We start from the raw sequence: 26,027 nt of genomic DNA, 5'->3' as shown, positions 1-26,027 counted from the left end.
ACCTTTCTCTATTTGAATTACTGCAATACTTTTGTTTGCACAGTGGGCTGTTACATCATTTGGCCTTCACTTGGCTTCAACGCATCATTTACGCATGAAATCCGCCTCTGTTCTTTTCTTGTTAGCCAGCAGCAATTAAACAGGACTACTCGATGCCAACACAATCATAAACACAAATGCAAACTTGGGCAGTGAAATCCTGTGTCAACAATAAATTGTAAGGTGGTCAAGCCGACGATGATGCGAATGAAAATAATCGTAATGGCCAACTTGCTATGCGCTGGCACCATGCTAAATGTTTTAAGTGCAAGGTTTTATTTAATTCTCCCAGCAACTCTATAATAAAATAAGCACTACCCATTTCACAGATAAGAACATTTAGTCTTAGCGGGATTAAATAACTTGCTCAAGGTCACATGTATCGGAAGTGGTAGAGGCAGCATTTGAACCCATGTCTGTCTGACCCCAGGGATCAGTAAGGGTTTGTGATGGGAGCATGGGCCTCACTAAGCTTTTTGCCATCAGTTCCTGGCCATAATTGCCCACCTTGGACAGGCCTGCTGGGCTGGGCAAGGAAGGTATGTGGAGCCTGGGGCAGAGAGTGGAAAGGGAGTGTGGTGGTCACAGTCCCTGTTGAGACCTGGACTCCTAAGGGCCCCTCTCCCTGAAGTCCTGGGAGACATTGCATCAAACCTGGCCTTATGACCCTGATTCCTCTCACCCAATATCAAAGTGAATAAATACACACACGCCAAAAATACCACTTGGAAGATAACGATCTATGTCTAGGACGGTAACAATGCCACTCTGTCAGGTCTTGGCGAAGGACTAAGAGTTCCGTATGTTCCTGAGGTGTCCCTGGCTGGCCACCCTAGGCTGGAGCTGGGCAGTGTTCAAGATGAAAGCACAGGGCCAGGCATGGTGGCTTCTGCCTGTAACCCCTGTGCTTTGGGAGGCCGAAGCAGGAGGATCACTTGAGGTCAGGATTTCAAAACCAGCCTGGGCAAGAAAGCATGATGATGACTCCTCTATAAAAAATTTTTTTAAAAAGATGAAAGCACATGCCGGGCGCGGTGGCTCACACCTGTAATCCCAGCACTACGGGAGGCCGAGGCAGGCAGATCACCTGAGGTCAGGAGTTGGAGACCAGCCTGGCCAACACGGCAAAACCCCGTCTCCACTAAAAATGCAAAAATTAGTCTGGCGTGATGGCATGTGCCTGTGATCCCAGCTACTCGGGAGGCTGAGGCAGGTGAATCACTTGAACCCAGGAGGCGGAGGTTGCAGTGAGCTGAGATTGAGCCACTGCACTCCAGTCTGGGCAAGAGAGTGAGACTGCATCTAAAAAAAAAGAAAAATAAAAAAAAAGAAAAGATGAAAGTGCAGACTTGTGGCCAGTATCTCCCTCTGGCCTTTCACCCTCCTCCCATCCTGTCCTGTCTTACTTCATCTCCCACTTCCTCTCCTGTCACTGCCGTTTGTTCTTTCCCTGTCCTGGGCCTGTCGTTAATCCCCGTTGGAGCTGGAATCTGCAGCTCCAACTTTGTTTAATGAGAAGGGTGAGATAGGGTGGCCAGGAAGGCCTGGAGTCAGAGGCTCAGCCCAAGCTTAGTTACCAAGTCATGGAACAGGTCTGAGCTTCCCATACTGCTGGGGCAACAGATGTGTTAAGTGTACCAGCCCCAAAACGATGACCTGGGGTGTCCTGTGGGGACCTGGCTGCCACCCTCCTTAACAACAGCTCCAGGGTGGGAGTCTGGCCCTCAAAGATCAGGGCAGCTGAGGCCAATCAGGCTCCTGGGGACTGACTCACACTAAGGCATTTACACAACAAATGCCCAAACCCTCTCTAATGCACAGGTACTTCCAGGCCTGCCAAAGCCCCTGTCTTGGTAAGGGTCCCCAGAGAAGGTACACAGAGACCCAAGCCAGCAGCCAGGGATGGCGCCATTGCATCTCTGCACCCACTTCCTCAGATCCAGGCCTGAGAACACAAGCACCCTTCCTCCTCCCCACCAGGACCAGATAGCCCAGCACTTTCCGGTAAGCCTCTTGCCCCACATAGTAATTTGGTTTCAGTTTTCCTAGATCAATACAATTGATTGTGAAAACCCAGTTCCCCTGTCCGTTTGGCTCTAGGTGCCAGGAACTGTTAGAGCTCCAGCTGTGTGCTGCCATCATGCGGCTCCCAGGATGGCCTTCACTTGGCTCCCTATGATTGGATTTGGGTATTCGCAATCTTTTTATCTGGGTTTCAGCTTCTACTAGAATTCAACCCTTCCCTATTACAAAAAAAAAAAAAAATCTAGTTTCTCACATTATGAAGGACATTTCTATCTTTCTTTTTTTGGAGTCTCACTCTGTTGCCCAGGCTGGAGTGCAGTGGCACGATCTCAGCTGACTGCAACCTCCACCTCCCAGGTTCAAGTGATCCTCCTGCCTCAGCCTCCCAAGTAGCTGGGATTACAGGCATGTGCCACCAAGCCTGGATAATTTGTTTTTTGGTTTTTTTGAGACAGAGTCTTACTCTGTCACCCAGGCTGGAGTGCAGTGGCACGATCTCAGCCCACTGCAGCTCTGCCTCATGGGTTCAAGCGATTCTCCTGCCTCAGCCTCCTGAGTAGCTGGGATTACAGGCAAGTGCCACCAAGCCCAGCTAATTTTTGTATTTTTAGTAGAGATGGGGTTTCACCATGTTGGCTAGGCTGGTCTCGAACTCCTGACCTAGTGATCTGCCTGCCTCAGCCTCCCAAAATGCTGGGATTATAGGCATGAGCCACCATACCCAGGCAAAATCCAGTTTCTTGTGTTATGAAAGACATTTCTAGGTAAGCTCCATCAGCCTTCATTATACATTCCCACGGTCCACCACCTGGCACATCCAGCTCAGCCACACTGGCCTTCCTGCTGTTTCCCCCTCCCTCCCACTATGCTCCTGCCACAGGGCCTTTGCACTGGCCACCCCTCTGCCTGGACCTCTCTCCCATGACACCTGCTTGTCCCAGCTCCCTCATCTCTTTTGGGACTTTTCTCAACTATCACCTTTGCTGACTGCAGGATGTTGAAATGCAAACATAGCACTCCCCGTCCCCCATCCCCACATCATTTCTCTCCATAGCACTTTTTGCCACAGGACATCCTCAGTACTCTCACTTGTTTATTGCCTTTCTTCCCCCATGGGAATGTCAGGCCTATGTGGTGGGCAGGGATTTCTGTGTTTTTCTCACTGCTATATCTCCGATGGCTAGCCAGTGCCTGGAACCTAGTCGGTACTCCATCAACAGTTGTGGAATGAATGATTTCACTTTGGAAAACTTGAGTTTACATAATAACACGAAGAAACACACAATATCTATAACCTCCATCCTTTCCAACTGAGCTCCCCGTCTCTGGAGGCATTCAAGTGGAAGCTGGCGAGCCATTTGGTGAGGGGCTGTGGAAAGGATATGTGCACTGGGCAGAGGTGGGATTATGGGACCTCCAATTTTCCTGCTTTCAGGAAAATTCTGGGATCCTGAGGAATACTTTTTGTCTTCCCCCGCAGCCATTGTCTGGGAGTTTTGGAACCACTGACTGACTCTTCGAGCACCAGGCTTTTCCCTTGGTCCTCAGCACTGGGTGGGGAGCCCTACATCCCAGAAGTCTTGGGAAACAGGGTGGAGCGGAATCGCCTATCACAGCCAAACAAGACTCTCCAGGAGGAAATACAGCAGAGACCTGCTCAGGGCTTAGCAAACAGTGACAAAGGTGAGGTGAAGCCAGTCTGGACGCACACCAGTTCAGGATGATCTGAGGAATGTCAGGCAGTCCCTATATCCTCAGATGTGTCCCCATCCACCTGGCACATGTCTGGAACTTCGCCATTACAGAGACTTCAGTGTCTACTTTTTTTTTTTTTATTTTTTAAATTAATTAATTATTTATTTATTTTAAAAATAGAGATGGGGTCTTGATAAGTTGCTCAGGCGGGTCTCGAATTCCTGGGCTCAAGCGATTCGCCCACCTCAGCCTCCCAAAATGCTGGGATTACAGGCGTGAGCCACTGCACCCAGGCCAGTGTCTGCTTTTACGATGCACTGTTTGGAAAGTCAGGTGATTCAACATTGCAGCCACATAAACCAGGTCTGAGTTTGCATGTCACCCCTGACTGGGTCAAGAGTGGGTGTGTTTTGGTAATGGGGGCATTTAGAAGCAGGGGCACTGCCAGGAAAGGAGGCAGCCTGAGACTGCTGTTCTATGTGACAGGAATCCTCAGGATCAAAGGCCTTAAGACAACAGTTGTGACCTCACGAAAACCCCAGAGCAGACACTGGGGCCAGGTATCTGGGACAGGAAGTGGCTGTGAGAAGCAGGAACCAATGTAAAACCCCTCAACAGCCTCAGCATTTCCAAGGGCTCAGTCTTCATAGAAATGGGTTACTAGGACATATCACCTATGGGTGGCATTTGGGGAAATCCTTCAGGGTCCATGTGGACAGGATATTTGGGGGTTCACATTTATAGCAAACACACAGCACAGAAGCCACTACTGCTGCCTCCTAGCCCATGGCAGACACTGACATTGCCAATCTATCACCATACAGCTGTGGAGCCCTTCTCCCCACAGTGATCCAAAAAGTCACCGCCAATCTATCAGAATTAGCACGAGGCCAGGTGCCATGGCTCATGCCTGTAATCCCAGCACTTTGGGAGGCTGAGGCGGGCAGATCACTTGAGGTCAGGAGTTCAAGACCAGCCTGGCCAACATGGTGAAACCCCATCTCTACTGAAAATACAAAAAGGAGCTGGGCATGGTGGCACATGCCCGTGATCCCAGCTACTCAGGAGGCTGAGGCAGGAGAATCCCTTGAACATGACGGGAGTCAGAGGTTGTAGTGCGCTGAGATCGCACCACTGCACTCCCCTCCCACCTGGGCAACAGAGCGAGACTCCGTCTCAAAAAAAAAAAAAAAAATTAGCACAAGAGGTGAAATGGTGTGGTGGCATGCACCTGATGCCCCTGTAGTCCCAGCTACTCAGGAGGCTGAGGCGGGAGGATGGCTTGAGCCCAGGGGTTCTGGGCTATAATGCACTATGCTGGTCCACACTAACTTCAGCATCAATATGGTGACCTCCCAGGAATGGGGACCACCAGGTTTTCTAAGGAGGGGTAAACTGGCTCAGGTAGGAAACAGAGTAGGTCAAAACTCTTATATTGATCAGTAGTGGGATGGTGCTGTGAATAGCCACTGTACTCCAGCCTGTGCAACATAGCCAGATTCTCCTTTTTTTTTTTCTTTTGAGAGAGTCTCTCTTTGTCACCCAGGCTGGAGTACAGTGGCACGATCTCGGCTCACTGCAACCTCCGTCTCCCGGGTTCTAGTGATTCTCCTGTCTCAACCTCTCAAGTAGCTGGGACTACAGGTGCCTGCCACCACCACGCCTGGCTGATTTTTGTATTTTTAGTAGAGACACAGTTTCACCATGTTGGTCAGGCTGGTCTCAAACTCCTGACCTCAGGTGACCCACCTGCTTCGGCCTCCCCAAGTGCTGGGATTATAGGCATGAGCCACCACGCCCGGCCGCCAGATCTTATCTCTTAAAAAGAAAAAGAAAAGAAAGAAATGTGTCTTTACTGTCCCTCCCCTTCAGGAATCACAGGGTTAGGATTCCACAGAAGAGAAGACCAACTGGGACTCAGGGAGAGAGTGAGACTGGGTCCGGGTCACACAGGGCATCAGTGGGGAAGGCAGGTCTGGAGCTCTGAACTTGCCACAGACCCAGATGCTGTCGCCTGTGACTGGACAGTTGGGCCAGGAGACAGAGCACATGTGTCCATTCCCATGCCCACATACACGCCCAGTGGAAGAAGCCATTCCAGCCCCACATGTCAGCCAGCACAGAGTGCGAAGTCCCAGGGCGCTTGGGGTGACCTTCTACAGTTTGGACTTTCTGGACTCCAGGAGTCAGCTGGGTGCATTGGGAAGATGTTGGGAAGGCCTAGAGCCCAGGATCTGGCAGCTGACCTGACATGTCCATGTGAGCCTTTGCCCCTTGCCTGTGTCCAGGGCAAACTCCCCAGTGCCCTCTGAGAGAGGCAGCCGGGCCTGGCCCAGCAGGATAAACCTTGCCTTGCGCTGGTCCCCAGTCTGGACAGGCCATGTCCACTCTCTTGGCTTCAGATGCTTGATCCATCCATGAGGAAGTTGGCCTGTGGCTTAACTTTGCAGGGCCTCCATTTCTTCATCCATTAAATGGGGGTACTGATACCTCCCCTGCTGAGGTGTCGCAAGAATGGGATGAACTAATTCATAAAATGTTTGGCATGGCATCCTTCACACAGCAGGTGCTCAGGGAGGACACCTGGGATTCTGACTTGGCCTAGGGACTTTCCCAGTTCTAAGAGCCCAGCCTGTGACCCACACCTTCCCATGGGAACCATCCACCCCACACCAGCTCTGTTGTCACTGGAATTGAAATATCTTGGCTGAGCTTGGAAGGTGAGAAACTTGATTTCTGCTGATTTTGGAGAAGGACAAGGAAGATGAGAGTGCTCTCTTTATCTGAGAAGCAGCTCAGAAATTTTCAAACAGTTGCCCACGGTGCCCATGTTCTCTCTGTGGTCTCCGTGTGTGTGTGTGTGTGTGTGTGTGTGTGTGTGTGTGTCTGTGTGTGTGTGTGTGTGTGTGATAGAGGCTCCTCCCGTTCATGGAGGGGATTCCCAGTGTGGTTGGGGACCCGGGGTGGGTAGATCAGTTGAGTCTCCTGCTTGGAAATGTGTACCCGTGCCCATTCTGGCTTCCCAAGGGTCATTCCATGAGTCCTCAGCCTCGCTGTGTGCCCCCCAACTCCCCATCACACAGGTGATGTGGGGAAACAGGCAGAGGGAGCACTGCATGGGAGGAGGAAGAGTTGAGTTTGCTTGGTCTACAGTGGTTTTTGTTTTTGTTTGTTCTTTTGAGATACAGTCTTGCTCTGTCGCCCAGGCTGGAGTGCAGTGGCACAATCTCAGCTCGCTGCAAGCTCCAACGCCCGGGTTCAAGCGATTCTTATGCCTCAGCCTCCCAAGTAGCTGGGATTACAGGCGTGTGCCACCACACCCGGCTAATTTTTGTATTTTTAGTAGAGACAGGGTTTCGCCGTGTTGGCCAGGCTGGTCTTGAGCTCCTGACCTCAGGTGATCCACCTTCCTTGGCCTGCCGAAGTGCTGGGATTACAGGCATGAGCCACTGTGCCCAGCCTGTGTTTGTTTTTTTTTTTTTTTTGAGACGGTCTCACTCTTGTCACCCAGGCTGGAGTGTGATGGCATGATCATGGCTCACTGTAGCCTCGACCTGTCTGGGCTCAGGTGATCCTCCCATCTCAGCCTCCCAAGTAGCAGGGACTACAGGTGCATGGAACCATGCCTGGCTAATTTTTTTATTTTTGGTAGAGACATGGTTTTGCCATGTTGCCCAGGCTGGTCTTGAATTCCTGGGCTCAAGTGATCTGCCCACCTCAGCCTCCAAAAGTGCTGGGATTACCGGTTTAAGCCACCACACTTGGCTGGTCTACAGTGTTTTAAAACAAAAAACAGCCCATCATTTAGAATTAAAAGAAAAAAAGCAGCTGGCTATAAAATAATATATATAAATAAAGTTTATATACATACACTGAAAAAAAGACTGGAGGGAAATACACCAGCCAACTAGAGTGATTGTTCCTGGGTGACAGGCTTGAGGCTGGATTCTTATTTTCCTTTTTTTTTGTTTTTTGAGACGGAGTCTCGCTCTGTTGCCAGGCTAGAGTGCAGTGGTGCAATCTTGGGGCTCACAGCAACCTCTGCCTCCCGGGTTCAAGCGATTCTCTTGCCTCAGCCTCCCAAGTAGTTGGAACTACAGGCGCACGCCACCATGCCCATCTAATTTTTGTATTTTTAGTAGAGATGGGGTTTCACCATGTTGGACAGGATGGTCTCGATCTCTTGACCTCGTGATCTGCCTGCCTCGGCCTCCCAAAATGCTGGGAATACAAGTGTGAGCCACTGCGCCCGGCCGCCTTTCAAACTTTTTGATAGTGAAATGACTTGCTTTTACCATCAGATGCAACAATAGCAAACATTGTCTTTATCCAGGGGAAATGAAACCTGTGGTTTGGGCTCCAGCGGTGAGCAAGGCCGACTTTTCTCACTTGTCCCGCCATGGGTGGTGACCCACAGGCTGGGGTGGGGTCAGGTCCATCTTTCCTGTTCCCCAATCTTAGAGATGGCAGAGGCCCTTCGAGTCACCTTGCTGGCCCACTGAGGAGCTGTGGCTGAGGAATACACCCATCAGGGCCGACTCCTTGCTGGGAACTTGGTGAGGCAGATGGACGTGGTGATGAGCGACAGTGAGGTTTCCCCCACATCCTTTTGCCTGCCCTGCTGCGTCTGTTGCTGAGTCAGAATCCATCTGGGGAGCCACCGTGGGATGTACTGTGATGCGCTGGGCAGCCTCCGAGGGCCAGGCAGGCTTTGAAGAGAGGCAAGAAGGTCAGAGGAAAATCAGAGGCACTCTGTTTCCACCTGCATCCACTGCTCAGCCCCCGGGGTCATTCTTTGCCAGTCTCAGACCTTGCCACAGTGCTCTGGCCAAAGCGCCCCTTAGGCACGCCTTGGGGACCCCAACATGTGCTCATGCCAGGCGCTGGCCTGGGCACATCCCCATGTTCCCTGGCACAGCCCTACAAGGTGGACGTGGCAGGAGTGAGGGCTGGTGCCTGACCTGCATCTATCTCAGCCCTTCCCTACTCACTGCCTCCACTTACGGAGGCTGGAGCTTTTCAGTGGGGCACAGACATTTTGGCATTTGGGTGGGACATTTTTTTTTTCTTCTAGGGCAGGACAATTCTTCATATAAGACTGTTTTATGCATTGCAGCTAAATCATTGTGACAACCCAAAATGACTCCACACATTTCCAAACATCCCTTAGAGGTGTGAGGTCGACCCAGGCTGAGACCCACTGAGCAAATGTTGGATCCGTGCAACCGGCAGGCTGGTTGCAAGGCTTCCCTTTGGCAGTGACATTGAGGGGAAGTCTTCAGGTAAACAGGTTTTTCTAAGAAAAAAGACAAAGATGATGAATCCTCTCTCTGACCTCCTGAACCAAAACCAGCAACCACACATGGCTAAGCTTTTCAAGATGAAATGAACAAAGCTGCTGTTTTGCAGGAGGTTGGAGCTCTGCAGTTACCTGCAGCCAAATGCATTCCTAACTGCTACAGGTGAGGAAACAGGCACAGAGAGGTCAAGCCACTCGCCCAAGGTTGCTTCACTGGAAAGGAGGGAAGCCAGGATCCACACTCAGACATTCTATGATTCTGCCCTGACTCATTCCAGCTTTTCTTTCTTTCTTTTCTTTCTTTCCTTTCTTTTTCTTTCTTTCTCTTTCTCTTCCTTCCTTTCTTTTTTTTTTTCTTTTGACAGAGTCTCACTCTGTCACTCAGCTCTGTAATCCCAGCACTTTGGTAGTCTCAGATGGGCAGATCACCTGAGGTCGGGAGTTTGACACCAGACTAGCCAACATGGTGAAACCCCATCTCTACTAAAAATACACAAATTAGCCAGGCGTGGTGGTGGGTGCTTGTAATCCCAGCTACTTGGGAGGCTGAGACAGAAGAATTGCTTGAACTCCCACAGGCAGAGGTTGCAGTGAGCTGAGATCGCAGTACTGCACTCCAGCCTGAGCAACAGAGCAAGACTCTGTCTTAAAAAAATAAATAAAAATAAAAATGGCCACAGAAACATTTCCAGTCCCATGTGTTCCTCCAGAACCTTACCACTTTCCCATAGGGGAGAGTGTCCCATGGTGGCTCCCCAGATGGATCCTGACTCAGCAGCAGACGCAGCAGGGCAGGTGAAAGGATGTGGGGGAAACCTCACTGTTGCTCGTCACCACGTCCATCCACCTGACCCAGTTCCCAGCAAGGAGTCAGCCCTGATGGGCGTGTGCCTCGGCCACAGCTCCTCAGTGGGCCAGCAAGGTGCCTCGAAGGGCCTCTGCCACCTTCAAGACTCGGGAACAGGAGAGGTGGACCTGGCCCCACCCTGGCCCTGCTTGGTGTATCTTATGATAATTCACTTTGATGTTGTTTCTTTCATTTGTCCGGTCATTTTCCATTGTATGAGTGTATCATACCTTGCGTATCTCCTTGATGACGTTTCCAATTTCTTCCTCCTGGGATGCTCATAGAGCTTCTGTAGAGTCTCTGCCTGGAAGAGGAATGCTCACAGATGTTCTCACCTTCACCCTGATCTTGACCTGACCTTCAAGCTGCCATTTTGTGTCACTTCCAAGTGGCTTTACCAATCTTCTCCAGAGCTGGTGGGTTTTTATTTGTTTGTCTGTTTGTTTGAGACGAAGTCTTGCTCTTTTGCCCAGCCTGGAGTGCAATGATGTGATTTCGGCTCACTGCAACCTCCGCCTCTGCAGTTTAAGTGATTCTCCTGCCTCAGCCTCCCGTGTAGCTGGGACTACAGGTGCGTGCCACCATGCCCGGCTAATTTTTTGCAGTTTTAGGAGAGATGTGGTTTCACGGTGTTAGCCAGGATGGTCTCCATCTCCTGACCTCGTGATCCACCCATATCGGCCTCCCAAAGCGCTGGGATTACAGGCATGAGCCGCCGCGCCCAGCCCAGGGCTGGTGTTTTTAAGGAGTCTCATTTGGGTCTACATTTAATAATATCAGCTTTTATGGTTTCTTCCATTTTAAATTATCTGATGGGTGAGACATAATATCTCCTTGTTGTTTTAATTTACCTTTCTCAGCTAGGCGCAGTGGCTCACGCCTGTAATCCCAGCACTTTGGAAGGCTAATGTGGGTGGATCACTTGAGGTCAGGAGTTCGAGGCCAGCCTGGCCAACGTGGCGAAACCTCAGCTCTACTAAAAATACAAAAATTAGCCAGGCGTGGTGGTGCACACCTGTAATCCCAGCTACTTGGGGGGCTGAGGCAGGAGAATTGCTTGAACCCAGGAGGTGGAGGTTGCAGTGAGCTGAGATTGCACCAGTACACTCCAGCCTGGGCAACAGGGTGAGACTATCTCAAAAAAAAAATTTACATGTCTCTGATACTATTGAGACAGAGACTTTTTCTGTTTTTGAGGCAGGGTCTCACTCTGCTGCCCAAGCTGGAATGCAGTGGCATGCTCATAGGTCACTGTAGCCTCCATCTGCTGGATTCAATCCATCCCCCTGCTTTAGCCTCCAGAGTAGCTGGGACTACAGGCATGCATCATCATGCCCGGCTAATTATTTTGTTTTCTGTAGAGACGAGGTCTCACTTTGCTGCCCAGTCTGTTCTCCAGCTCCTGGACTCAAGTGATCCTCCCACCTTGGCCTCCCAAATTGCTGGGATTATTGACATGAACCACCATGCCCAGCCCAGAGCCTCTTTTTCATATGATTATTGGCCATCTAGGCTTTTTTTCCTATAAGGTTCATAACCTGTGCCGAATTTTCTGTTGGGTTGGTTGTCTCTCTTCTTGATTTGCAGAAGACCTTTACATATTCTGGATACCAATTTGCTGATTATATTGCAGATATTTCCTCCACATTGTGCATATCTGTTATTTATTTATTTATTTTTGAGACAGGGTCTTGCTCTGTCACTCAGGCTGGAGTGCAGTGGCCCAGTCTCAGCTCACTACAACCTCTGCCTCCCAGGTTCCAGTGATTCTCCCACCTCAGCCTTCCAAGTAACTGGGACTACAGGCATACGCCACCACACCTGGCTAATTTTTGTATTTTTTGTAGAGAAAGAGTTTTGCCATGTTGCCCAGGCTGGTCTCAAACTCCTCAGCTCAAGTAATCTGCCTGCCTCAGTCTCCCAAAATGCTGGGATTACAGATACGAGTCATGGTGCTCAGCTGTACGTATCCTTTAATCTTGTGGCATTTTTTTTGTTGAACTTAAGATTTAAATGTCAATATCATCAGACTCATCAATTTTTTTCCATTGTAGCTGATACCTTTTGTGCCTAAGATACTCTTTCCTGTCAAAAGGCATGAGGAGCTGGGTGCCGTGGCTCACACCTGTAATCTCAGCACTTTGGGAGGCTGAGGCAGGTCGATCACTTAATGTCAGGAGTTCAAGACCAGCCTGGCCAACATGGTGAAACCCTGTCTCTACTAAAAATACAAAAATTATCTGGGCGTGGTAGAACACACCTGTAATCCCAGCTACTTGGGAGACTGAGACAGGAGAATCACTTGAATCCGGGAGGTAGAGGTTGCAGTGAGCTGAGATCACGCCATTGCATTGCACTCCAGCCTGGGCAACAGAGTGAGACTCCATCTCAAAAAAAAGAAAAGAAAAGAAAAAAAAGGCTGGGCGTGGTGGCTCACGCCTGTAATCCCAACACTTTGGGAGGCTGAGGCGGGAGGATCACCTGGCATCGGGAGTTTGAGACCAGCCTGACCAACATGGAGAAACCCTGTCTCTACTAAAGAAAAAAAAAAAATTAGCCGGGTGTGGTGGCGGATGCCTGTAATCCCAGCTACTGGGGAGGCTGAGGCAGGAGAATCACTTGAACCCAGGAAGGGGAGGCTGTGGTGAGCCGAGATTGTGCCATTGCACTCCAACCTGGGCAACAAGAGCAAAACTCCATCTCAAAAAAAAAAAAAAAAAAAAAAAAAGGCTGAGTGTGGTGGCTCACACCTGCAATCCCAGCACTTTGGGAGGCTGAGGCGGGTGGATCATGAGGTCAGGAGATCAAGACCATCCTGGCCAACTGGTGAAACCCCGTCTCTACTAAAAATACAAAAAGAATTAGCCAGGAATGGTGGTGTGTGCCTGTAGTCCCAGCTACTCAGGAGGCTGAGGCAGGAGAATTGCTTGAATCCAGGAGGCAGAGGTTTCAGTGAGCCGAGATCATGCCACTGCACTCCAGCCTGGGCAACAGAGCAAGACTCCATCTCAAACAAAAAAAAAAGAAAGAAAGAAAGAAAAAAAGAGCCACGTGGGGGCTTTGGAAGGCACTGGCTATGTCCCACTTGTTGTTGTGTTTTTTATTTTTATTTTTTTAAGACGAATTCTCGCCCTGTCGCCAGGCTGGAGTGCAGTGGCATGATCTCGGGTTACTGCAACCTCCGCCTCCGGGGTTCAAGCGATTCTTCTGCCACAGCCTCCCAAGTAGCTGAGACTACAGGCGTGTGCCACCATGCCTGGCTAATTTTTGTATTTTTAGTTGAGACGGGGTTTCACCATATTGGCCAGGCTGGTCTCAAACTCCTGACCTTGTGATCCGCCCTCCTCGGCCTCCCAAAGTGTTGGGATTACAGGCATGAGCCACCGTGCCTGGCCTTGACATCCCACTTGTTGATCTGGATGCTGGGTACATAGCTGGGGTCACTGTGAAATTTCATCAAGCGGCACCCTTATGACTTGTACACTATGCATGTTGTAATCAAACAAAAAGTTTATTTCAAAAAGAAATTGTTCCTTACCCTGAGGTCATAAAAATATTCTTCTATATTTTCTTCTAAATGTGTTAAAATTTTGTTATTCACATGTAAGTCCTGAATCCACCTGGAGTTGTGTGTGTGGTGTTAGGTGGGGATCTAATTTTACTTTCCCATATGGATCACCACTTGTCCCAACGCCATTTATAAAAGAGTCTATCTTTTCCCCACTGGTTGGTGATGCTTCTCTGTCATACGGCAAATTCTCATTTATGCAAGGTTCTGTCTCCGGAGCTCCCGTTCTGTCCTTTTTTTTCCCTTTATTTTTCGTTTTTAAATGGGCTCTCACTCTGTCACCCTGGCCGGAGTGCAGTGGCATGATCTCAGCTCACCACAGCCTCAACCTCCCAGGCTCAAGTGATCCTGCCACCTCAGTCTCCCAAGTAGCTAGGACTACAGGCATGTGCCGCCACACCCAGCTAATTTTGTTTTTGTAAAGACAGGGTCTCTCTGTGTTGCCCAGGCTGGTCTCAAACTCCTGGGCTCAAGGGACCCTCCCACCTTGGCCTCCCAAAGTTCTGGGTTTACAGGCATGAGCCACCGCACTCGGTGCCCCCCCCCCCTTTTTTTTTAATAGCCAGATGCCAAAGCCATTCTGTCTTAATTTCTTTAAAAATTTTTAATATCTGATAGGACCCTTTTGAGGACTTTAAGATGAGAAATGGTCAGAATGATGCTGGGATGAGGTCACTCTGATGAGAGGAGAATGGGTTTTAGAGACCAAGGCCAAAGGGTCAGGAGGAGCTGGTGGTGGCTATGGTGACCAGGCAAAAGGTTAGCAGCCCAGTGTGGGAGGTGGCTGGGAAGTGCGCTGAGCGCACTGATGATGTGCCGAGGTAAAGCAGACGGGACTCGCCGAAAGATTGGATGTGGGGGTGAAGCAAAAATTGGGATCCAAGATGACTCTGTGGTTTTTGGCCAAAGTAGCTAGAGGATAGTGGAGCCACGGGCTGAGATGGGAAAGCCTGGGGTGACGCTGACAGGTGGGCACTTAGAAAGTGCTCAATTTGGCAGGGCACGGTGGCTCACGTCTGTAATCCCAGCACTTTGGGAGGCCAAGGCGGGTGGATCATGAGGTTAGGAGATCGAGACCATCTTGGCTAACACGGTGAAACCCTGTCTCTACTAAAATACAAAAAATTAGCCGGGCGTGATGGCGCCTGCCTGTAATCCCAGCTACTTGGAGGCTGAGGCAGGAGAATCGCTTGAACCTGGGGGTGGAGGTTGCAGTGAGCTGAGATTGGGCCACTGCACTCCAGCCTGGTGACAGAGCAAGACCCGGTCTCAAAAAAAAAAAAAAAAAGAAAGTGCTCAATTTGCCAGGCGCAGTGGCCCACACCTGTAATCCTAACACTTTGGGAGGCCAAGGCGAATGGATCACCTGAGGTCAGGAGTTTGAGACCATCCTGGCCAACATGGTAAAACCCCATCTCTACTAAAAATACAAAATTAGCCGGGCGTGGTGGTGGGTGCCTGTAATCCCAGCTACTTGGGAGGCTGAGGCAGGAGAATCACTTGAACCCAGGAGGCAGAAGTTGCAGTGAGCCGAGGTCATGCCACTGCACTCCAGCCTGGATGACACAGTGAGACTCCATCTCAAAAAAAAAAAAAAAAAAAGAAAAAGAAAGAAAGTGCTCAATTCACCAGGCGTGGGCCACGCCTGTAATCCCAATACTTTGAGAGGCCGAGGCAGGAGGATCGGTTGAGCCTGGGAGGATGAGGCTGTAGTGAGCTGAGATCATGCCACTGCACTTCAGCCTGAGCGACAGAGCAAAACCCTGTCTTTAAAAGAAGAAAAAAGAAAATACTCAATCCACGCTTGTCTGAATGAATGAGCAAATGGGTGGGTAGGCATGAGTGAGAGGCAAGGCTACCCCGCTGCCTGCAGCCCACCTGTCTGAGTCCTCAGGGAGGATGAAGTGAACCCCCCTTGCTCACAGGGTTCTGTGTCTCAGTGAGTCTGTACCACGTCCCCCCAGCAGGACTGTCATTGCTGGCAGCACTCCCCGCTCCCCACCAGGCACATCACTAGGCCCCCCATGCTCTTGGTCCCAGGCCACAGGTTCATGGAAGGCTCCCAGGCCCAGGGGAGCTAGGGAGGGCGCAGCCAGGCCCTTGAGGCTGCAGGTCTGGCCCTGTCACTCATCTGCCTCCTCAGTTAAGGAGCCTCCAGGTCATTTTGGGGGCCTGTGCTATTTGCCAGCACAAAGCAGCACCAGTGTGGAGAAGCCACAGCCTCAGAGGCCCTGCTTGTGGGTGGGGGCTGAGACCTGGGTGTTCAGGACCAGATCACCGCTCTGTTTATAGCCCGCCTCTGGCTCATCGTCACCAGCTGTTATGAAAGCACCTTCAGTCCATAAAACGTGGAAGCTGCATCTGAGTGCTCAGGCTGAGTCATTTCTCTGAGCAAGCCTTCAGCTGGAGCAGCATTTTTTTCGACCAGGCCTGGAGTGGGGCTCCGTGTGGGTCTGTGTTTATCCTGTGGGCAGCCCCAGGGGGCCTGGCAGGCCCTGGGCACAGGCTTCATTTACTCACTCATTGAATCAAGACCATTTTTAGGCTGGGCACGGTGGCTCATGCCTTTAATCCCAGCACTTTGGGAGGCCAAGGCAGGAGGATGGCTAGAGCCCAGGAGATTGAGACCAGCTTGGGCAACATAGTGAGACTCCATCCCTACAAAAAAAAAAAAAAAATTTGGCCAGGCATGGTGGCACGTGCCTGTGGTGCCAGCTACTCAGGAGGCTGTAGGGGAAGATCGCTTGAGCCCAGGAGGTCAAGGCTGCAGTGGCCAGTGTTTGTGCCATTGCACTCCAGCCTGGGGGACAGGACAAGGCACTCTCTCAAAAAAAAAAAGGAACCAGTTTTAGCCAGGCGTGGTGGTATGCGCCTGTGGTCCCAGCTACTCAGGAGTCTGAGGCTGGAGAATTGCTTGAGCCCAGAAGTTCAAGGTTACAGTGAACTATGATGACATCTAGCCTGGGTGATGGAGTGAGACCCTGTCTCTAAAAAAGAGTTTTAAAGAATTATTTTTTCTTTTTTTTCTTTCTTTTTTTTTTTTTTTTTTTTTGACAGAGTTTCACTCTTGTCGCCCAGGCTGGAGTACAATGGCATGATCTCGGCTCACCGCAACCTCCGCCTCCTGGGTTCAAGCGATTCTCCTGCCTCAGCCTCCCGAAGAGCTGCACCACCACGCTCGGCTAATTTTGTATTTTTAGTAGAGACGGGGTTTCTCCGTGTTGATCAGGCTGGTCTTGAACTCCCAACCTCAGGTGATCCGCCTCTCTTGGCCTCCCAAAGAGCTGGGATTACAGGCGTGAGCCACTGCGCCCAGCAAAAAAATTATTTTTTCAAAGGATCATTTTAAAGCCCCTTTTGTGTGTTGAGAGTCAAGCACTATCACCAGGATGGACAAGGAGAAGTAATAAGGGAGGGAACCCTGAGTTCTTACATCCCCAAATAACCCGGGGGTGTGCAGAGATGCCAGGTGCAGGTTCAGGAAGACTGGGAAGAGAAAGGGAAGGGAGGAGCTGAACTGCAGGGTGGAAAGATTGGGCTCAGCCTGGGTCTGCTCTGTACATCCACCTGGGGGTCCTTGGCCTGGAGCTCTGTCTGCCCTGCCATAACCTCTGGGCTGAATGGGAAGGAGGGAGGAGGGAGGCATGGTAGAAACCAGTCTTTTTTTTTTTTTTTTTTGAAACAGTTTTGCTCTGTTGCCCCGGCTGGAGTGCAGTGGTGCGATCTTGGCTCATTGCAAAGTCTACCTCCCAGGTTCAAGCTATTCTCCTGCCTCAGCCTCCCGAGTAGCTGGGATTACAGGCACACGCCACCACACCCGACTAATCTTTTTGTATTTTTAGTAGAGACAGGGATTCGCCGTGTTGCCGAGGCTGGTCTGGAACTGCTGGCCTCAAGTGATCCTCCTGCTTCAGCCTCCCAAAGTGCTGGGATTACAGGCATGAGCCACTGCGCCTGGCTAAAACCAATCTTTATTAAGCACCTACTTCATGCCAAGCCCTGGGCTAGCTTGTTCTCTTAAGGCCTCACACCTGGTCCAAGAATTCTGACCACTTGCCGGCTGCAAGGATTTGGGTTAGTGACTTCACCTCCTATGTGTTATATCCTCTTCGTCCCCTGCCTCATCTTCCTCACCTGGCCTTATGGTTTTGCCAGTCAAGCGAGATGACACAAGCAAAGGCATTTACTCCATAAATGCAGCTGGTGCCTTTATAAAGAATCATGCTATGGTTGGCGTATATGAAGCGCACACTATACCAGGCACGATGCTGAGTGCTTTCCTCCCAGTAACTCCATGAATCCATCGTCTCTGGTCCATTAAAAAAATTGTTTTATAGTCAGATAAGGAAAACATGGAAACATTGCATTCTCCCTCCTGGGGTACTTTAATATATTAAAGGCTGTTAGCCTGGGCACAGTGGCTCATGCCTGTAATCCTGGCACTTTGGGAGGATGAGGCAGGAGGATCGCTTGAACCCAGGAGTTTGAGACTAGCCTGTGCAACATAGAGAGACCCTGTCTCAACAAAAAATACACAAATTAGCCAGGCGTGGTGGCGTGTGTCTGTGGTCCCAGCTACTCGGGAGGCTGAGGTGGGAGGATTGCTTGTGCCCAGGAGTTTGAGACCAGCCTGGGTAACATAGTGAGATCTTGTCTCTTAAAAGAATTTTTTTAAAATTAGCTGGGTGTGGTGGTGCACACCTGTAGTCGCAGTTACTCAGGAGCCTGAAGCAGGAGGATGGCTCGAGCCCAGGAGTTCGAGGCTGCAGTGAGCTGTGATTGTGCCACTGCACTCCAGCCTGGGCAACAGAGCAAGACCCTTTACTATATATTACAAGGACTCAGGAGTCCTATGGTTAAAAGGAAATAAAAGCAAAACCCACCTGTTTGTGTTTAGCCATCATTTCCCATGTTTGTTTACTCCCTGAGCTTCATTTCTGAGGAGTCCTTATTGAGATTGAAGCCTGTCTGTGTTCACAGGTACACATGCAGACCTTCAACAGCTGCCTCGTCAGTCTTTTACGGGCTTATGGGAGCCCTGTGGACCACTTTGGCTTAGGACCCTGTATTGTTCATTTTTTCTCTCATTCATTCATTCATTCATTCAACCACGTGTCCCTTGATTCTCAAAGGCATAGTGAGAGGTGGGTAAGACACAGCTTCTGTTTTAAGGATCTCATAGATCAGGCCAGGCACAGTGGCCCACACCTGTAATCCCAGCACTTTGGGAGGCCGAGGCAGGCAAATTGCTTGAGCCCAGGAGTTCGAGACCAGCCTGGGTAACAAAGCAAGACCTTGTCTTGACAACTTAAAAATTAGCTGGGCATGGTGGCATACACTTGTAGTCCCAGCTACTGGGGAGGCTAAAGACCCCTTGAGCCCAGGAGTTTGAGGCTATAGCGAGCTATGACTGTGCCACTGCACTCCAGCCTGGGTGACACAGTGAGACTCTGTCTCAAAAAAAAAAAAAAAAAAAAATCTCATAGATCTGATGAGGGAGACGGAACAGTGTGATCAGAAATTCAAGGCACTGAGGGAGCCCAGGGGCTGGCACTTAACCCAGTCTTGGGCATCAGGGATGTCTTCCTGGAGGAGGTGTGGGTTAAGTTGGCCAGGTGAAGGACATCGGTGGTCAGAGTTGTACATATTTGTACATCTTTGAAAACAGTTGTACATCTTTGAAAAACTGTGCATTATCTAGACTCTCCAGGACCTCCCTTGGATTATCTGACTCCATTCTATGAAGACTACTTACAACTCTTTAACTTGTAGGTTAGTGATAGCAATGCAAAATTTTGCTTCTCTACAGACCTGCAGATTCCAAACTCCAGTAGGAGACCAGTTGACTCTCCCCTCCCTAGCTTTGCCCCCATTTGCGTGTTTTTGTTGTTGTTGTTCTTGTTTTTTGAGTTGGAGTTTTGCTTTTGTTGCCTAGGCTGGAATGCAATAGTGCAATCTTGGCTCACTGCAACCTCCACCTCCCAGGCTCAAGCGATTCTCCTGCCTCAGCCTACTGAGTAGCTGGGATTACAGGCACGTGCCACCACGCCCAGCTAAATTTTTTTTTTTTTTTTTTTTGGTGGAGACGGGGTTTTACCATGTTGGCCAGGCTGGTCTCGAACTCCTGACCTCAGGTGATCCACCCACCTCGGCCTCCCAAAGTGCTGGAATTACAGGCATGAGCCGCTGTGCCCAGCTCCCATTTGCATGTTCTTTTCCATATTCCTGATTATTAAATGTGTCTGTTCTTGGGATTTCATTTGAACCAGTTGTAACGTCTGCCTGGTTTCCTTAAATTGGTTTAGGAGTAGAATAAAATATTTAACACATATTCTTTTTTTAATGTATGTATGGAAGGCATGATTTTGCCTCTTTTTGAAGTGTCTTTTAGAAGGACGATAGTGAGAGGCTTACCGGGCAGAAGGCACGCGTGCAGAGGCCTGGAGGCTTGCTCTTCTCGGCTGCTGAGCAGCCAGTAGCCTGACGCAAATCCTTATCAGAGCAGACCACATTTTTCAGCCCCTGTTCATGAAGGGTGGAGGGAGCTGGAGAAAAATGAAAACATGCTAGTGACCAGTGGCTAGGCATTGATGCGTCTGCACAACCAGGGATTTCAGGACTTGTGTCACCTTCCAGTTATGTTTGCATTTGAGTTAAATGCACTTCTGCGGTGGAATCCATTGCATCTGGGTCAGTGCAATTGAAGTGGTCATTGTAGGGAGCCAGCACTGGGCAGGGGCCACTGCTGTGTTTAATGAATTCACCTTGTTCACAAACACAAGCAAAACTCACCAAGAATAGAAGTGAGTTGGGACATTCACAGCCTTGGTCTGAAACCAGGGAGATTCTGCAAAAGCTTATTAGGATTGCTATTCCTAGGCACATGAGCCCTTCAATCAATTAGCTTAAAAAATTCCTGAAGTGCACACACAAAAAAAGCAAAAGAAACTGGACTTTCCATCTAAGAATGCTGGGTAATATACGCAGCATTGGAAGGAAACTGGCTTTGGGCTCTTCCAGGCTGGCCTGGAGCATGAGGCCCAGCATGGCCTGCGTTAGCCTCAGGTTCTGGCGGGAAGGATCTCACTTCTCTCCCCCCCTCTTTCTTGTCCATTTTGTTGGCTGGCCTAACAGCAAAACCCCCGTTCTGTCATCCTCAAGAACAAGTCCGAGCCAGGCACGGTGGCTCACGCCTGTAATTCCAGCACTTTGGGAGGCCAAGGTGGGTGGATCACCTGAGGTCAGGAGTTTGAGACTTGCCTGGCCAACATGTGAAGCCGTCTCTACTAAAAATACAAAAATTAGTCGGGCATGGTGGTGCACGCCTATAATCGCAACTACTCAGGAGGCTGAGGCAGGAGAATCATTTGAACCCAGGAGGTGGAGGTTGCAGTGAGCCGAGATTGTGCCACTGCAATCTGGGCTGGGTAACGAGTGAGACTCCGTCTCAAACAAAAGAACAGGCCCTGCGTGGGTGTCTCAGCCAGGCACCACTTTGTTCCCTGAGGCCCACCTCCCCGTGGATGTGGTGCTGTCAGGGGAGTTCGTTGGTGTAGGAGCACGGGGCATCTATGATGTGCCAGGCACTGTGCCGGGCACTGGGGAGACAACAGTGACCTGGGCACACCCTGCTCTCATGGAGCTCATGGCTAAGGAGACAATACAATGTGGAGGGGGCTGGGCTGAGAGGAGGCGCCCAATGGGGCATGGGCACAGAGACGCCCCAGGGGACGTCCCTGCAGTGGCGGGGGTGGGGGGGCAAGTGGTAAAGGGAAGGAAAATGGCCATCACGTCACAGTACCTGTTGGGACCGGTTCTGAGCTCCCATCAGATCCTCTGGAGAACTCCTAGGAATGCAGGAGGTGGAGCTGAGGGGCAGAGGCCAGAGCTGGACTCCTTTCCCTGCACCGGATGGTCAGCAGGCCCTTTCCTGAACCCCAGGCCTCCTGCAGGGCCTACGTAGGGGCTCCTACTGCGGCTTCTTCCCTGGCAGAGCCCAGCAGGAGCTCCTCGGCTCCCCTAGCTCTGCTTCCTCTTTTGATTTGCATAACAATCTGCCCAGACGAGCTTTGTACCTCTGCATCAGGGCTGGAGCCCAGCGCTGTGCTCTGCCAAAGGAGAAAAAAAAAAAAAAAAACCTCTTACAATAAGAAAGCCCGATGGATGGTGGTTCCTGGGCAGGCTTCCCAGGGAATCAGCTCTGGATGACCTGCTGGCTTTGGTGTGGGTTTGGGTCAGACCCAGGTGAGGGGCCCTCTTTGAATCTTCCCCCTCCTGGCATAAGGCCCAGAGTCCTGTTCATGGGGCCTGCTGGAGCCTGTGCCCAGAACATTTATCCTACACACACCCACATGCCAAGGGATGTAGGATAGTGTAGTCATCACAACACTGCTTGTCTTAGCAAAAGACTAGAAATAACCTGCATGTCCAACAGTAGGGGACTGGTGATTCTGGACATCCATACAATAGAGTGCTGGGACCCCATAAAAAGAATGAGGTTTGGGGCTGGGTGCAGTGGCTCATGTCTGTAATCCCAGCACTTGGGGAAGCTGAGGCAGGCGGATCACCTGAGGTCAAGAGTTTGAGACCAGCCTGGCCAACACGGCGAAACTCCATCTCTACTAAAAATACAAAAATTAGCTGGGCGTGGTGGTGCATGCCTGTAATCCCAGCTACCTGGGAGGCTGAGGCAGGAGAATCGCTTGAACCCAGGAGGCGGAGGTTGCAGTGAGCCAAGATCACGCCACTGCACTCCAGCCTGGGTGACAGAGTGAGGCTCTGTTTCAAAAAAAGAACGAGGTTCCATGGGGTGTACTCACAAAGTGGGGGGCGGGGGCATCAGTTCTTGCACCCCCATGTGGGCACTTTGCCTATTCCATGCCCCTAGAGGCTGCAACAAATGCATCAGCTGGGGATGCCCCAAACGCCCCAGAGACTCAGCGTCCCTGCTTTCCATGGCTCTAGTCCTTGCCTGGCACTGGGGCTGAGGAGTCCGCTGAAGCCAATGGGCCTGCCAGTCCCCGCTCCGTGGCCACGAGTGGCCCCTTCTGCACGCCCTGCCTCCGCTCCCTCATCTGTAAAATGGGGACAGTCCACCGACCTTGTATGTGTGATGAGCCCCTGGTGTACAGAGCGGCTGTGCAATAAAGGTGATTCTGACCGAAGTTTGGCCCCGTGGGAACTGTAGGTTGGGGGAGCGTGCAGACCAGGGAGAGCAGGAACAGAGTCCCAGAGATGCCCTGATAGGTCTTCAGGGAGGAGCGGGGACTCCAGTGCTTGGGCCCTACCTGTCACCTGCTATGTGTGTGTTGGGGGCCTGAGCCACCTTCACAGCAGACAGCGCTCTGGAGGGGAAGAATTCACCTCACAATTTCCTGAGCTGGGGAAGAGGGTGCGTCAGGCAACACCGCGGTGACAGCCCCCGCCCTCGCCCCCGCCTGCCCCGAGATTTACCCAGCCCTGCTGGCAGCGGCGGGTAACCTCAGCTCACCCACCAGTCTCAGGAAGGGGTGAGGTTGTGCTGGGGGATTGCCCTGAAGCTGCTTTTGCTGTGGTGCCTAGAGGGTATGATTTGGGGGTGCTTTCGTAGGAGCCGGTGGAGTTGCTGTGGGGTGACACTTCCCAAGGCTCTGCAGGGGCAGGGGGGCCTGAGCTGAAAGAGAAGGGGGCTGAACCGGGCGCGGTGGCTCACGCCCGCAATCCCAGCACTTTGGGAGGCCGAGGCGGGCAGATCACCTGAGGTCAGGAGTTCAAGACCAGCCTGACCAACATGGTGAAACCCCATCTCTACTAAAAATACAAAAATTAGCCGGGCGTGGTGGCACATGCCTGTAGTCCTGGCTATTTGGGAGGCTGAGGCAGGAGAATCGCTTGAACCTGGGAGGTGGAGGTTGTAGTGAGCCGAGATTATGCCATTGCACTCCAGCCTGGGTGACAGAGTGAGACTCCGTCTCAAAGGAAAAAAAAAGAGAGAAGGGGGCTGAGAAGGGACGTCCCACTGGGCCTGGAGGCCTGGACCCAGCCCTGTCCAGCATCTCCCACAGTGTCTGACGGTGCCCCCATGACCCCCACAGACCCTCAACTGGCTCCACAGGGAGCCTCCGTCCTCCCAGAAAAGTTAGGTTTTCAAAATTTCCACTTAAGCTTTTTATCACATTCTTCCCTTACTGACTTGATTTCCCCCTTTCATTCCCCCTTCCTGTAAGCTCGTCTCATTGTCATTCTTTCCAACAAACCCGAAACTAAAAATAGCTAACATTTCACACGTTATCTTCTTGATTCCTATCAAGCAGCTCATGATGCCCCTATCTTTCCGATGAGGAAACACAGTCATCCAGGGCAAAGGACTTGGCCAAGGTCACCCAGTAGGCAGGGCCCGTGTGCCTTCCTGCCTGCCGAGTGCAAGGCCCCAAGGCTTCGCCGGCTCTGAGCCTCTGAGTCACTGGAACAAGGCAGAGCCAGGTGGTCTGGACTGTCACGGAAGCCTTCCAGAAAAGGAGGCCTCGAAGCCTAGGGGCGAGAAGGAGATTCTGGTGGAGGTAAAAGCACCTGCAAAAGCCAAGCAGTGGTCGGCTGGGTGTGGTGGGTCACGCCTGTAACTCAGCACTCTGTGAGGCCGAGGCGGCAGATCACTTGAGGTCAGGAGTTCGAGACCAGCACGGCCAACATGGTGAAGCCCCATCTGTACTAAAATACAAAAATTAGCCAGGTCTGGTGGCACACACCTATAGTCCCAGTTACTCGGAAGGCTGAGGCAGGAGAATCACTTGAACTTGGGAGGCAGAGGTTGCAGTAAGCAAAGATCGTGCCACTGCACTCCAGCCTAGGTGACAGGGTGAGACTCTGTCTCAAAAAAAAAAAAAAAAAAATAGCCAGGCAGTGGGCAGGCCTGTGTGGCCAGAGTGAGGGCACAGTGGACGGGGCAGGAGTCAGGGCCCTGCTTAAGAGATAGATGGGTGATGAGGGGGAGGAAGCGGATGGGGCTTACGGGGCTCACCAATGCCAATGAGGCAGGGACTTAGGATCAGGACTGGGACAAGCATCTCTGGCAAGAGGGCCTCATGAGATAGCCTGGATGGTTGTTCCTTCCAAGAGAGCCTAAAAACCCAGGGGAACCAGCTTCCCTTTTCAGCTCTTCCCAGGGTCAGCTGCTCCGCAGGGAATCTTATCTTTAGCTGGGACCTCCAGAGACTCTGGGTCCCCACGCTGTCTTCCTGAAAACCCTGTTTACACAAGAGTGTCAATGACTCATCCAGCTTCAAATGTAGTGCTTCCCAACTCCAGCTGTTTAGAAGAATCATCCTCCGTGGATGTGTTTATGTGTGTGTGAAGGTAAATTGTTTTCTTTTCTTTTCTTTTCTTTTTTTTTTTTGAGATGGAATCTCGTTCCATCACCCAGGCTGGAGTGCCATGGCATGATGTCGGCTCACTGCAACCTCCTACATCTCCTGGGTTCAAGTGATTCTCCTGCCTCCGCTTCCCAAGTAGTTGGGATTACAGGCGCCCACCACCACGCCTGGTTAATTTTTGTATTTTTAGTAGAGACAGGGTTTCCTCACGTTGGTCAGGCTGGTCTCAAACTCCCGACTTTAGGTGATCCACCCGCCTAGGCCTCCCAAAGTGCTGGGATTACAGGCAGGAGCCACCTCACCCAGCCTTTGTTTTTATAAAAATGATATATGGCCTGGCACGGTGGCGCATGCTGTCTCTACTAAAAATGCAAAAATCAGCCAGGCATGGTGGCGCGTGCCTATAATCTCAGCTACTTGGGAGGCTGAGGCGGGAGAATTGCTTGAACCCAGGAGGCGGAGGTTACAGTGAGCCAAGATCACACCACTGCACTCCAGCCTGGGCGACAGAGTAAGAGTCCATCTCAGGAAAAGAAAAAAAAAAAAAAAGATGTATGCTGGCTGGGCGCAGTGGCTCATGCCTGTAATCCTAGCACTTTGGGAGGCCGAGGCAGGCGGATCACTTGAGGTCAGGAGTTTGAAACCAGCCTGGACAACATGATGAAACCCTGTCTCTACTAAAAATACACACACAAAAAAATTGTCTAGGCATGGTGACGTGCACCTGTAATCCCAGCTACTCAGGCACCTGAGGCAGGAGAATTGCTTGAACCTGGGAGGTGGAGGTTGCAGTGAGCCGAGATCATGCCACCACACTCCAGCCTGGGCGACAGAGAGAGACTGTCTCAAAAAAAAAAAAAAAAAAGATATATGCTAACTCTCAAACAAAACAAGCAATTCAGAAAAGTACAAAGAAGGAAGTAACAAACTCCTCCCATTAGAATGATATCTTCAGGCCGGGTGCATTGGCTCGCACCTGTAATCCCAGCACTTTGGGAGGCTGAGGAGGGTGGATCATAAGGTCAGGAGTTCAAGCCCAGCCTGGCCCAGATGGTGAAACCCCGTCTCTACTAAAAATACAAAAATTAGCTGGGCATGGTGGCGGGTGCCTGTAATCCCAGCTACTCGGGAGGCTGAGGCAGAGAATTGCTTGAATCCAGGAGGTGGAGGTTGCAATGAGCCGAGATCGCGCCACTGCACTCCAGC

At 51.0% G+C, this 26,027-nt stretch overlaps 1 long non-coding RNA gene across 1 annotated transcript; it reads right to left on the bottom strand.

The window, feature by feature from the left end:
• Positions 1 to 6,470: 6,470 nt before the first annotated feature.
• Positions 6,471 to 21,558, bottom strand: LOC134757286 (uncharacterized). The gene is made up of 3 exons (XR_010131075.1): positions 21,275 to 21,558; positions 19,888 to 20,018; positions 6,471 to 8,468 (listed from the first exon to the last, which is right to left on the bottom strand). It is a non-coding gene; the product is annotated as an uncharacterized lncRNA (long non-coding RNA).
• Between the last annotated feature and the right edge of the window lie 4,469 nt (positions 21,559 to 26,027).

The sequence above is a fragment of the Gorilla gorilla genome, chromosome 16 (genome assembly GCF_029281585.2).
Source record: "Gorilla gorilla gorilla isolate KB3781 chromosome 16, NHGRI_mGorGor1-v2.1_pri, whole genome shotgun sequence".
Taxonomy (NCBI): Eukaryota; Metazoa; Chordata; class Mammalia; order Primates; family Hominidae; genus Gorilla; species Gorilla gorilla.
This window is presented reverse-complemented; position numbering and strand designations above follow the sequence as displayed.